Genomic DNA, 10,460 nt, shown 5'->3' on the forward strand with positions numbered 1-10,460 from the left:
TTTCCAAAACGAAAAAAAGTTTTTCAATTTTGGATTTTATTCGATTTTTAGGTTTTCCGAAAACTGAAAATCAAGCTTTATCTATGGTAGGTAATTTAGCCATACTCAATAAAAAAGTTCAAGGGCAACATTTGGAAAAAATATATTTTAAATTACTAAATGAATTTAGTTAAACAATTAAAAATATTTACCAAAAAAAAACCCATTGCCAAACTCAAGTTGGAATCTGTTAACAAATATCCAATTATGTGACAAAATGAAATAGAATCAGAATTTTAAGCTGGCCATTATGCTCTATTTTTATATTAGTTTTTCATTAACTTTACCTCTTGTTTGATGAACAAAAATTAAAGCGATCATTTGATTCATAAAAAATATTATGAAAATCTGTGTCAAAGACTCCAATATTCATTAAGATTTTGAATGCCTTTTAACAGCTTTTCTATACTCAAATATATTGAAATAGTGAAAAGAACCCTCAATTTATAGTAAGTTACTTAAGCAGAAATGAGTGAATTCAATTTGAAAATTTTACAAAATATTACAAAATTATTCAAGAGTTGAAAATAATTTTCAATCAAGTATGCTCAGAATTCCCGACTTTTCCCGACTTTTTGACAAAAAATCATAAATTCCCGACTTTTTCCCGATTTTTGGCGGATTTTGGCGAATTCCCGACTTTTTCCCGACTTTCCCGATTTCCCGACTTGAGTGGCCACCCTGGACATGTGCAGTCAACTGATACACCAATCGGAAATAACAAAAAAAATCCAAAAAAAAGGAGAAAATATATTCGTTTAATTATATAATACATATATTTTTCAGATTTTCTTATCCATAAACATGTCTAGAGTTTATTTTGAACAGGTTTTTTTTTTAAATCCCATAAATATGTTTATGAAAAACAATAGTTTATGCAGGGTGGCCACTCAAGTCGGGAAATCGGGAAAAAGTCGGGAATTCGTCAAAATCCGCCAAAAATCGGGAAAAAGTCGGGAATTTATGATTTTATGTCAAAAAGTCGGGAAAAGTCGGGAATTCTGAGCTTTTTTAACTCTTGAATAAATTTTGTAATATTTTGTACAATTTTCAAATTGAATTCACTTATTTCTGCTTTAATAACTTACTTCAAATTTAAGGTTATTTTCACTTTTTCAATATATTGAGTATGGAAAAGCTGTTTAAGACCTTTAAAATCTTTATGAATATTGGAGTCTTTCTCACAGATTTTCAAAATATTTTTTTTTATGGATCAAATGATCGCTTTTAATTTTTGTTCACAAAAAAAGAGGTAAAGTTGATGAAAAACTAATATAAAAATAGAGCGTAATGGCCAGCTTAGAATTATGATTCTATTCCATTTTGTCACATAATTGAATATTTGAAACAGGATTCGAACTTGAGTTTGGCAATAGTTTTTTTTTTGGGTAAATATTTGTAATTGTTTAACTAAATTCATTAAGTAATTTAAAATGTGTTTTTTTTTCCAAATGTTGCCCTTGAACTTTTTTTTGTGAGTATGGGTAAATTACCTACCATAGATAAAGCTTGATTTTCAGTCTACGGAAAACTTAAATATCGAATAAAATCCAAAATTGAAAAACTTTTTAAGTTTTGAAAACATAAAGAAAATAATGAAATTGCAAATAAAATAATCGAAGAAATTTTGAGTTCTTGCATAATTACCTAAAAAAATTGTCTCTTCAAACAGTCGCTTAAAATAAGTGGGAAAGCATAAAATCATATCAAACTGAATTTTCATTGAAAAAAAACAGTTAAATACTGACCACTAGAAAAATTAAATTCATTAAAAAATTCAATATCAAAAATTACATAATTAAAAAGGGATCTTGGCAAAAATATTTTCTTTTATGCATTCCTTGACATTTTTCTAAATCCTTTGAATGAATAATAAAGCAATTAAGTTTTAATCATTCTTTGATTTAAAATGATGATGAAGTTAAAAAAAATATCAAAAACTATACGTTTGCCAATTTAAAAAAACCATGGATGTTATAAGTATTGTTGAACTTTCGATGATTTTTCAAAGACTAATTGTTTGTGTTTCCACTCTGAATCATAATAATGAAATTACATTTTTGAAGTTTTCTTTATTTACTCGGATTTGTTTTTTGTTGTTTAGTTTCTGTATTTTCATATAGGCATTTTATATTTGGATTTTTTTTAATCCATTGAGATTTTTTTTTTCGGTGGTTAATATTGACTTTTCTTATAGAAAGTTTTTTGTTTGAAATCATTCTTCAGATAAGAAATGCCGATTATTTGAGCATTCTGGAAAAAAGTCGGGAATTTTAAAATGGAATTTGAGTGGTCACCCTGTTTATGAGATTAAAAAAAAGTCTAGATTTATTCAGTTAAAATATTATTAGGCAAACTAATACGTTTTTTTTTTTGCGAAAGACGAACACTTAGTTGCTCAATTTGTGAATGGCTGTTTTTATGCAAATATAGCAAACACAAAATGCTGCTCAAATCAACTTTTCCCCTTTTCTTTTTACAAAAGTGAATTACGTGGTGAAAGACTATGAAGAAAAATATCCAAAACTTTCAAAAGAACATCAATGAGTGCACGATATTTTCATGAATTTCCAATATGACGCATGTATTGCGTGTAAGTACACGACAATGTTTGGGGAAGACTTTTGGTGTGCTAGTGTGTGTGAGATCAGGCATAGATAACTATTTTTTCCTGTGAATGTCATACTAGGGGAACTATACCCTTTCTCAGCCTATTTCTATTATCGGCCTATCAGCACTTTGATCATGAATTACAGCTATCATAAAATGTTTTTGACTGTTCCAAAGTAATAAATAGCTCAAATAAAAGTGAGCAAGCAACTTTCTATTGTTGATACATCTTAAAATGTTGATTTAATAGCTGAAAACGGCAAAAGTGATGAGAATTGGTCGAACGGCTTAGAGTGATTAAAATGGGCATATTTCCCCTAAGTCCTAGAGTTTTGCAATTTCTCTCTCAGTGAGTGCTCAGCAACGCGCACCGAGGGAAAGGAAAATGATTTGGAAGACGGGAAGTGCTGATACTCCGCATTTTTAAGGGGACAAGAGAAATTCTCCACGGTTGTCCCCAAATAAGGTTTGCTTGGAGTTGGATAAGTTTATAGCAGAAAATTGTTGATCAAGTTGATAAAAATAATGTCTTACATTTGCAAGAGGTAAGGAAGTTTATTTATCTAAAATAAGTAAATTTTCCAAAAAATAAGTACAATAAACTGGCCTAAAGATTCGATTTTTTAGAAATCTGACAGTAAACAACTTGTGTCAGAACATGCAAATTGCATTGGTTGTCAGTTATTTGTGGTATGGGTGTCTAGTTGATTTTTGTTAGAATTGTTTGTTTTTGTTTATATTTTAAACTGTGTGAAAGCAATCGATTTTATTCAAATGCAAGCTTTTCTTTTCACCCAAAGTTTCCGATTACCCCACACACTCTCTGACATCGATCCTCGACAGCTGATCGAGTGCCGGCACTGATTTCAGGCAGCTAATCGGTCTCCTCCCCCGCCCAAACCCCCAGCGCTCCAAAGTTTAATGACTCGAAAACCGCACACTGGAAGTATGGTAAAATCGCTCTCTCACGTACAAACACACACACACACCAAGCCAAAAAGAGAGGTACTCGACAAAACCTTAACCTAAAGCACCAACAACAACAGCAACAACTATGACGAAAAAGGTGGAAGCAAAAGAAGAAGGAGGAAAAAAAACTAGAAAATTGCATGCTTTATCACCTCCTCCTCCTCCTGGCCACTGTTCGCTTCTCCTCCTCCTTTCGTTCGAGTTGGCCATTTTCCATTCCCAGCCCTCTCGGACGGTTTTTCCTTTTGGAGTTGTGTTTCTCTCTATCTCTTTTTTCCTTCTTTTTTTATGGTGATTCCTTCTCTGCGGTTGGAAAACAGACCTCCTTGGCTTCTTGCGCGAAAAAAAAGCAGGCCTAGCCTCCTTGCCTAGACCATAGAGAGCCGCGCACACGGTGATTGACCTCCATCGCCTGCTTGATTCTGCTTTCCTTGCTTCTCTCCTTCGTTGTTCGCCTTTGCGCTTCTTGTTGTTGTTGTGTCTGTTTCGCCACTATCCATTTTCTGCTTCACTGATTTCGTCACAGCCGTTGTCTTTCTTCCCCACCTCCTTCTTCTCTTTTTGAACTGACTTTTCTGTGTGAACCAAAAGCGTAAAGTTTGCAATACCGAAAAATTATCATTATCGGGTTAGAACTGCCGCCGACCGCAAAACTGGCGCAAATGCGCAGAGTTTCTGGTGTAATTTTTACACGAGTGCTGCGGCGACGAAAAAAAAAACGAACCTAATTCACTGAACGGATCGAAAGTGGAAAATCCAATCAATCTAACTGTATAATTGACGAAGTTTAGGGGCTGCGCTTGATTGGGCAAAAGTGTTTTTATGGCGACCAGCAGCGCAGTATTGTCGGTTGCGTCCACGATGTTCTGATTTTGATTTATGCCGAGAGCTAATGAAAGCGGAGTGTTTTTTCTCTGTCTTGCTCTCTCTGGGGGTCTTTTTTGATGGGAAATCCGCTGATTAGCTAAGATTGGTGTGGCATCGATCTGGATTTTGGGACAATTTTCGGTGGAAATTGGAGCGGTTATTACAAATTTTGAGGGGAATCGGTGTCATGTTGATTGGACAATAGGTTATTGAGGTTAGATAACGAGATATTTGATTATCCTATTTGAAATTTTCCTGAGTCTTGGTTATCCAGAAGTAAAAAGGCTTGATTATCCGGACACAAATTTTAATTGAGTAAATCGATCAAGTCTAGATTAAATTTTCAAAAGGTCCTATCTGTATAGGAACCCCATGACTCATAGATTGTTTTAAAAATTTACTCTATAGAAGTATTTTTTTTTGGTAGACATTTTACAGCTTTTTAGCATAAATTCCTTGGAAAATAGTTTGAATTTTGCTGTACCAATTGTCTTCATTCACACAATTTATCACTAGAATCAGACTAGCCCGAAATGTCTACTGTTATTTTTGAAGCACGCTAACACAGTGCCGTTTACGCCAATTGGAACATCAAAATTTCCCTTTTTCAAGAAACGAGCAATCAAACATTTCATGTGATAGCTTTGAAAAACATTTTTTTTCTTTTGCGTTGTAAAATTACTTAATTTTCTTGTAAGGTCATTGCAAATTTTATTGCGAGTGTTGGGCCCCCTTCAAAATTTCCCTCAAAAACCGGGGCAAAAAACTATTATTAACTAAAATATACACTTTAATTGGAAAATCTTGTAAAATCGATGGCAAATTATTCAAGATACACACAGAAAAAAAAAATCATGGTAATATTACATCTGGGAAGGGGTACATCTTTTATGTCAGAAAAAAGGTGTAATTTTACCTCTGGAAATGTGTAATTTTACCACTTTTCTGTTGTAATGTCACTTTTTCAGTCTAAATTGAGTCAAAATTACATCATAAAAGAGGTAATATTCAACCTTCCAAAATTAAAGCTTCCAAATTTACATTATTTTTTTCTGTGCACTGCATAATTCTTATTTACGAATTTTTAATAAAAAAAGATATTGTAATCTTTTGAAAAATTAGGGATTTGGAATAATTGAAGAAATTTTTTTTGAAAAAAATGTTTTCGTAAATTCATCGATATTAAGCTATTTTTTTATATAAATATACAGTAGACTCTCTGGCTGTCGATATTATCGATATCAGTATTGCTCCAGCTGTCAATAAATGTTTCAGTCCCTTCAAATAGATTGCTTTGATTTTTCGTTTTATAATTTGATAACTCCCGCTCTCGACGGTTCCTTCAATATTGACAACGAGAGAATCCACTGTAACTGTAGAGCAATTCCAGCTCAAATCAGGAATTTTTTTGGTACTTTTGTACCCGACCCTTTCCGATTTCAATGAAACTTTGTAGACATGTTATCCTAGGCATATATAAGCCATTTTTGTGTATATGGAGCCAATAGTACTCGCAAATAACATTTGAGAAGGGCGTAAGGTATTTAAATATTTTTGTATTTTGTAATTTAAAGATTACTGTATCTCGAAGCCGTTGCGTCGTATCAAAAGGTGGTCAAAGACAAACATGTAGGAAATTGGACGGGCTTTCTGAAAAAAATACACTGAAACAAAAATACACGCCACATCTATGAGATTTTTTGATTTTTAAGTCTAAAACTTAAATTTAAAGGTGATGTCACGATTGTTTTTCGTTTAAAATTTTTGAGGCAATAGCCTAAACTATAACCAAAAGACTGACGAAAAATGCAAGATAGTATGTCTCTCCTAAAAAAATACAAAAATCATTTACTAAAACTGTTTTTTTGAAAGGTGGTCTAAACGTCAAAATTTTTAAAAACCGGTAGTGGGAATCGATTCTCCAGACAATGTTACATAAAAGTCTCAACATTGACCATTGTCCTATGTCCAATCCTTGGGAAGATACAGCGGTTTTAATAATAAAAATGTTGAAAAAACGTTTTTTGGTGGTTTTTGGCAATTTCTATATGACAGACTTGGTTTTTCAGTCTCGTTAATATTTTTACCGGAAAGCTCTCCAATTTCCCATAAGTTTGCCTTTGACAGCTTTTTGATTTATATCGTTTTTATATGCCTGTCTCAAATGACAGCTTAGCATTTATCTTCAAAAATAATAGTACTCAAATAGTAGTTTATGCAACAAGTTGCAAAAAGAGGATTTTTTCAGCACGAGTCAACGAGGTTCACCGAGTTGGATAAATACGAAGAGTGCTGAAAAAATCAAGTTTTGCAACGAGTTCCATACAACATTTTTTGCAATTCCACAAAACACACAGTGAGTGAAATTTTAAGTCAAATTTTCATGTATTTTGTCAATAAATCGTTTAAATCAAAAAAATGTTGAAAAGTGTTACTTTTCGAAACAAGTGCTGAAAAGTTTTGCTAAACAGAAAAAAAATCATGGTAATATTACATCTGGGAAGGGGTACATCTTTTATGTCAGAAAAAAAGGTTTAATTTTACCTCTGGAAATGTGTAATTTTACCACTTTTCTGGTGTAATGTCACTTTTTCAGTCTAAATATAGGTAAAATTACATCATAAAAGAGGTAATATTCAACCTTCCAAAATTACAGCTTCCAAATTTACATTATTTTTTTCTGTGTATTTGATACTGTTATTTTTGGTACAGTAAAGTAGGCTATTTCGTCGTTCAAGAATGACAGGAAAAGTGATTAGTTTCACGACGGAATTGCAAAAAGTACTTTTCAGCATCCATTTGAGTGTAGTAATGTTTATTTACACTGTTTTGGAGTATATACTAGGGTGTTTCAACCAAACAAAAAAGTTCACAGATTACAGATTTTAGATTACAGATTTTAGAAAGAATTAGGAATGTGTCAATGGACCATCCCCTACACACCTGTCTTCATTCCGAGTGAATTCATGTTGTTCCCAGACCTGTAGGAACGGTTTAAAGAAAAGCACAAAAGTCCTAAATTAGCCATTTCTATGTAAACTTTTTACCGCTGGGGACAGGCCAATTCTCAACCAAAACTCAACCAACTGATATTTGGCATGAGAGTCTCTATGGGTATCCTCTACAAGGGGAACCTCGGTTTGCCGTAATCTGAGAACTTTGATGTTTGGTTGAAACACCCTAGTATATACTAATCTTGACGAATAAATAAACGACTCATGCTGAAAAAAACTTGTTTTTTGCAACATGTTGAATGAACTATTGTTCAAATTGAAATAAAAAACTCATCCAAACAAAACATAATATGTATTATGCAAACAACTTGTTACTCATCTTTAGCTTTGCTATTAATTTTATTTATTGATTTAAGAAATTAGTTTATGTCTTTTTTGTTTTTCAACAGTGAAAGTTATATATCTGGAGTGTTTTTTAAAAGGTCCAATAAACCAAATTTTCAGTTTTTGCTTTTTAGGTGTTTTTCAAGACCCCTGACTCAAGGCGGTTTCAAAAACACCCAAAAAGCAAAAACTGGAAATTTGGTTTATTAGACCTTTTTAAAAAAACTTCAGATATTTTGTATTTTGTAAACAAAAAAAGGAACCTCTAAATCACAGTAAAAATCTCGTAAAAAACTATCAACTGAAAATATAAGAAAAGACGAATCTAAATATTCGTTGATTTTCATTGTATTAAACAGTCAACAAAGATTATTTAAAACGGAATGCCAACTTTATTTTTAAAAACTTTTTTACTTTCTAAAGTTTAGACGTTTCTTGTGTTTTGAGCCAATACTGACAAAGTTTGTACGACAATATTATCCCTAATTTGCATCTACAAACAATATTTTGTCTGTTTGTCAAATAATTAGTATCGCCATTCTTTTTAAAATTAACTCGGATCACATTGGAATCTTTAACAAATTTTCATGACATAAAACTACACGTTTACAAAGTTTAGACAAAATTTACCTATTACACTTTAATTTTAAGGATTAAATCGTGTTTACCAAAGTTCGAACTATTAGTTTCTACAAAACAAGAAATAAAACTCTGTTTGTATAGATTTCTCGCTTACTTTTTCAAAAGGTCCTATGAACATATGCATCCAATGGCGCAATATTTTTACGAGTTTAAGTTTTTTGACACAAACATTTTTGCAACACTTTCCCCACAATTTCCCAAGCCCCATTATTTGCCACGCCACGTACCTATTTTACATTTTTCTTCTCCTGTCCTGTCTGGAACCGCAAACTCAGCGCCGCGACGCACTCAGTTTGAAGCACGAAGGCAATTTTATATATTTTTCAGCCTTCCTTGTAACTTTTCTCCTCGGCGGCGGGCGTCGGTCGTCGTCGTTCTTCCTTGCCGCTGACGACGACTACTTTGATTCACGTTCCGATACAGCACCGTTCGTTCTCGCACACTCGCTTGCTTGACTTGCTGTGTGCGCGCGCGCGACTACTTTGACTTGCTGCTGTGTGTGGTTACAACAGGCCAAGCCCAAGCACTGTGTTGTGTGTAAATTCCTTCGTCACTTCCTCGACACTTTGATAAAACTTTTTGATTTTTTTTTCTCAACTTGCGGGCGAATTCGATTTCGGGACACTTTTCTTCCTTCTTTATTTTTTTTTGTTATCTCTGATAAAAGACGCACACACTTTCGGGGAACTTCTCTCACACACTGTCGAATCTCTCACGGAGCACGAGCTGATTATTTTATTTTGTGACTTTTTTGTATTTTCCCCAAACTTGCACAACTGAATATTTTTAAAAATATTCTTCTTTTGCTTTCCGTCAACTTTTAATCCTTTTTCCTCTCACACAAGATCGGTTGTTCTTCTTTTCTCCAATCCGCTCAAAAAAATCAGCAGAAGTTAGAAACTAAACTAAAACCAGTTCACTAGATCGGCGCACGACACTCGGTTTTTTTTGCCGAAAAGGATTTGTCAGCGCGATTGCAAAGAGTGTGTGAGCAAAAAGAAACCTCTGCTCTTCTCCCCGTCCGGCACAAGAGTGGTGTGTAAATGCAAGAAGGTCCTGCGCGGAAGTCCCCGTCGACCCGGGGTGGAAAAATCGCTGTGTTGCTCAAGCCGCGGCACGAATCCAACTAAAAGTATGTTAAAATTAACTTTTTGACTTCCACCACACACCGCCGAGCGCGCGCGCACACACCGAAGCAACCGACGACGACGATGAACCGTTGCTCTCCTCTCTCTCTTGTGTTGCTTTTTTCTCTGTGTGTGAGTGCGCCGACGATCCCGAAGCGCCTACTCGGCAGGATCGCGTGGAAAGCACTTTTTCAACCCTCCGCTCAATACATGCGCAGCCGTGGGAGAGGGAGAGGCGCACGCACACTTGGATCGACTTCACGGTTCATGAGCTCCCAGTGTTCATTGAGAGGGAGCGTCTCATTGAAACTGTGTGTGACTGTGTGATTAAGTCGGTGGAGCATGGGCGATGCGGCGTTGTGTGACTGTGAATGTGTACGAGAATGCGGGCTAAAGGATAGTGGGCGAGGGTGAATTTTGGAATCGTTGTTAGAAGTTGTGTGTCGTCGTCGTCGTCGTATGATTGAATGGCACTTTTCAGCGTAATGGAACGCAGTTTATAATTTGTGAACAGTCAATAGAGCTATCTAAGCCCGATCTCACGCAGACTAGCTTACCATTTGTTTTTGCTGGCGGGTACAAATTTTAACCTAAAAACCCTTCGTGTACAAACACGCAATACATGCGCACGTAGATAACTCTATAGAGCTATCTAATCCCGATCTCACACACACTAGCACACCATTTGTTTTGCTGGCTGGTACAAAATTTAACCTCACTTTTTTCCGTGTACATACACGCAATACATGCGCACGTAGATAACTCTATTGAATGGGAATTTAATAGGTTGATTCGGTAATTGTGAAAAGAATAAGTTGGTTTTGAAAGGACAAAAACTTGTAAAAATTTAGTCCAGACTCGATTATCC

The 10,460-nt window shown here is 34.6% G+C and overlaps 1 protein-coding gene across 1 annotated transcript in view; it reads right to left on the reverse strand.

Moving 5' to 3' along the window:
- LOC120413783 (protein tramtrack, beta isoform) overlaps positions 1-9,595 on the reverse strand; it is a 43,842-nt gene extending 34,247 nt beyond the window's left edge. Inside the window, exon 1 of the mRNA XM_039574731.2 lies at positions 8,693-9,595. The gene's annotated coding sequence lies outside the window, so the exon portion shown is untranslated. The remainder of the gene's footprint in view (positions 1-8,692) is intronic.
- Between the last annotated feature and the right edge of the window lie 865 nt (positions 9,596-10,460).

The sequence above is a fragment of the Culex pipiens genome, chromosome 3 (assembly GCF_016801865.2).
Source record: "Culex pipiens pallens isolate TS chromosome 3, TS_CPP_V2, whole genome shotgun sequence".
Taxonomy (NCBI): Eukaryota; Metazoa; Arthropoda; class Insecta; order Diptera; family Culicidae; genus Culex; species Culex pipiens.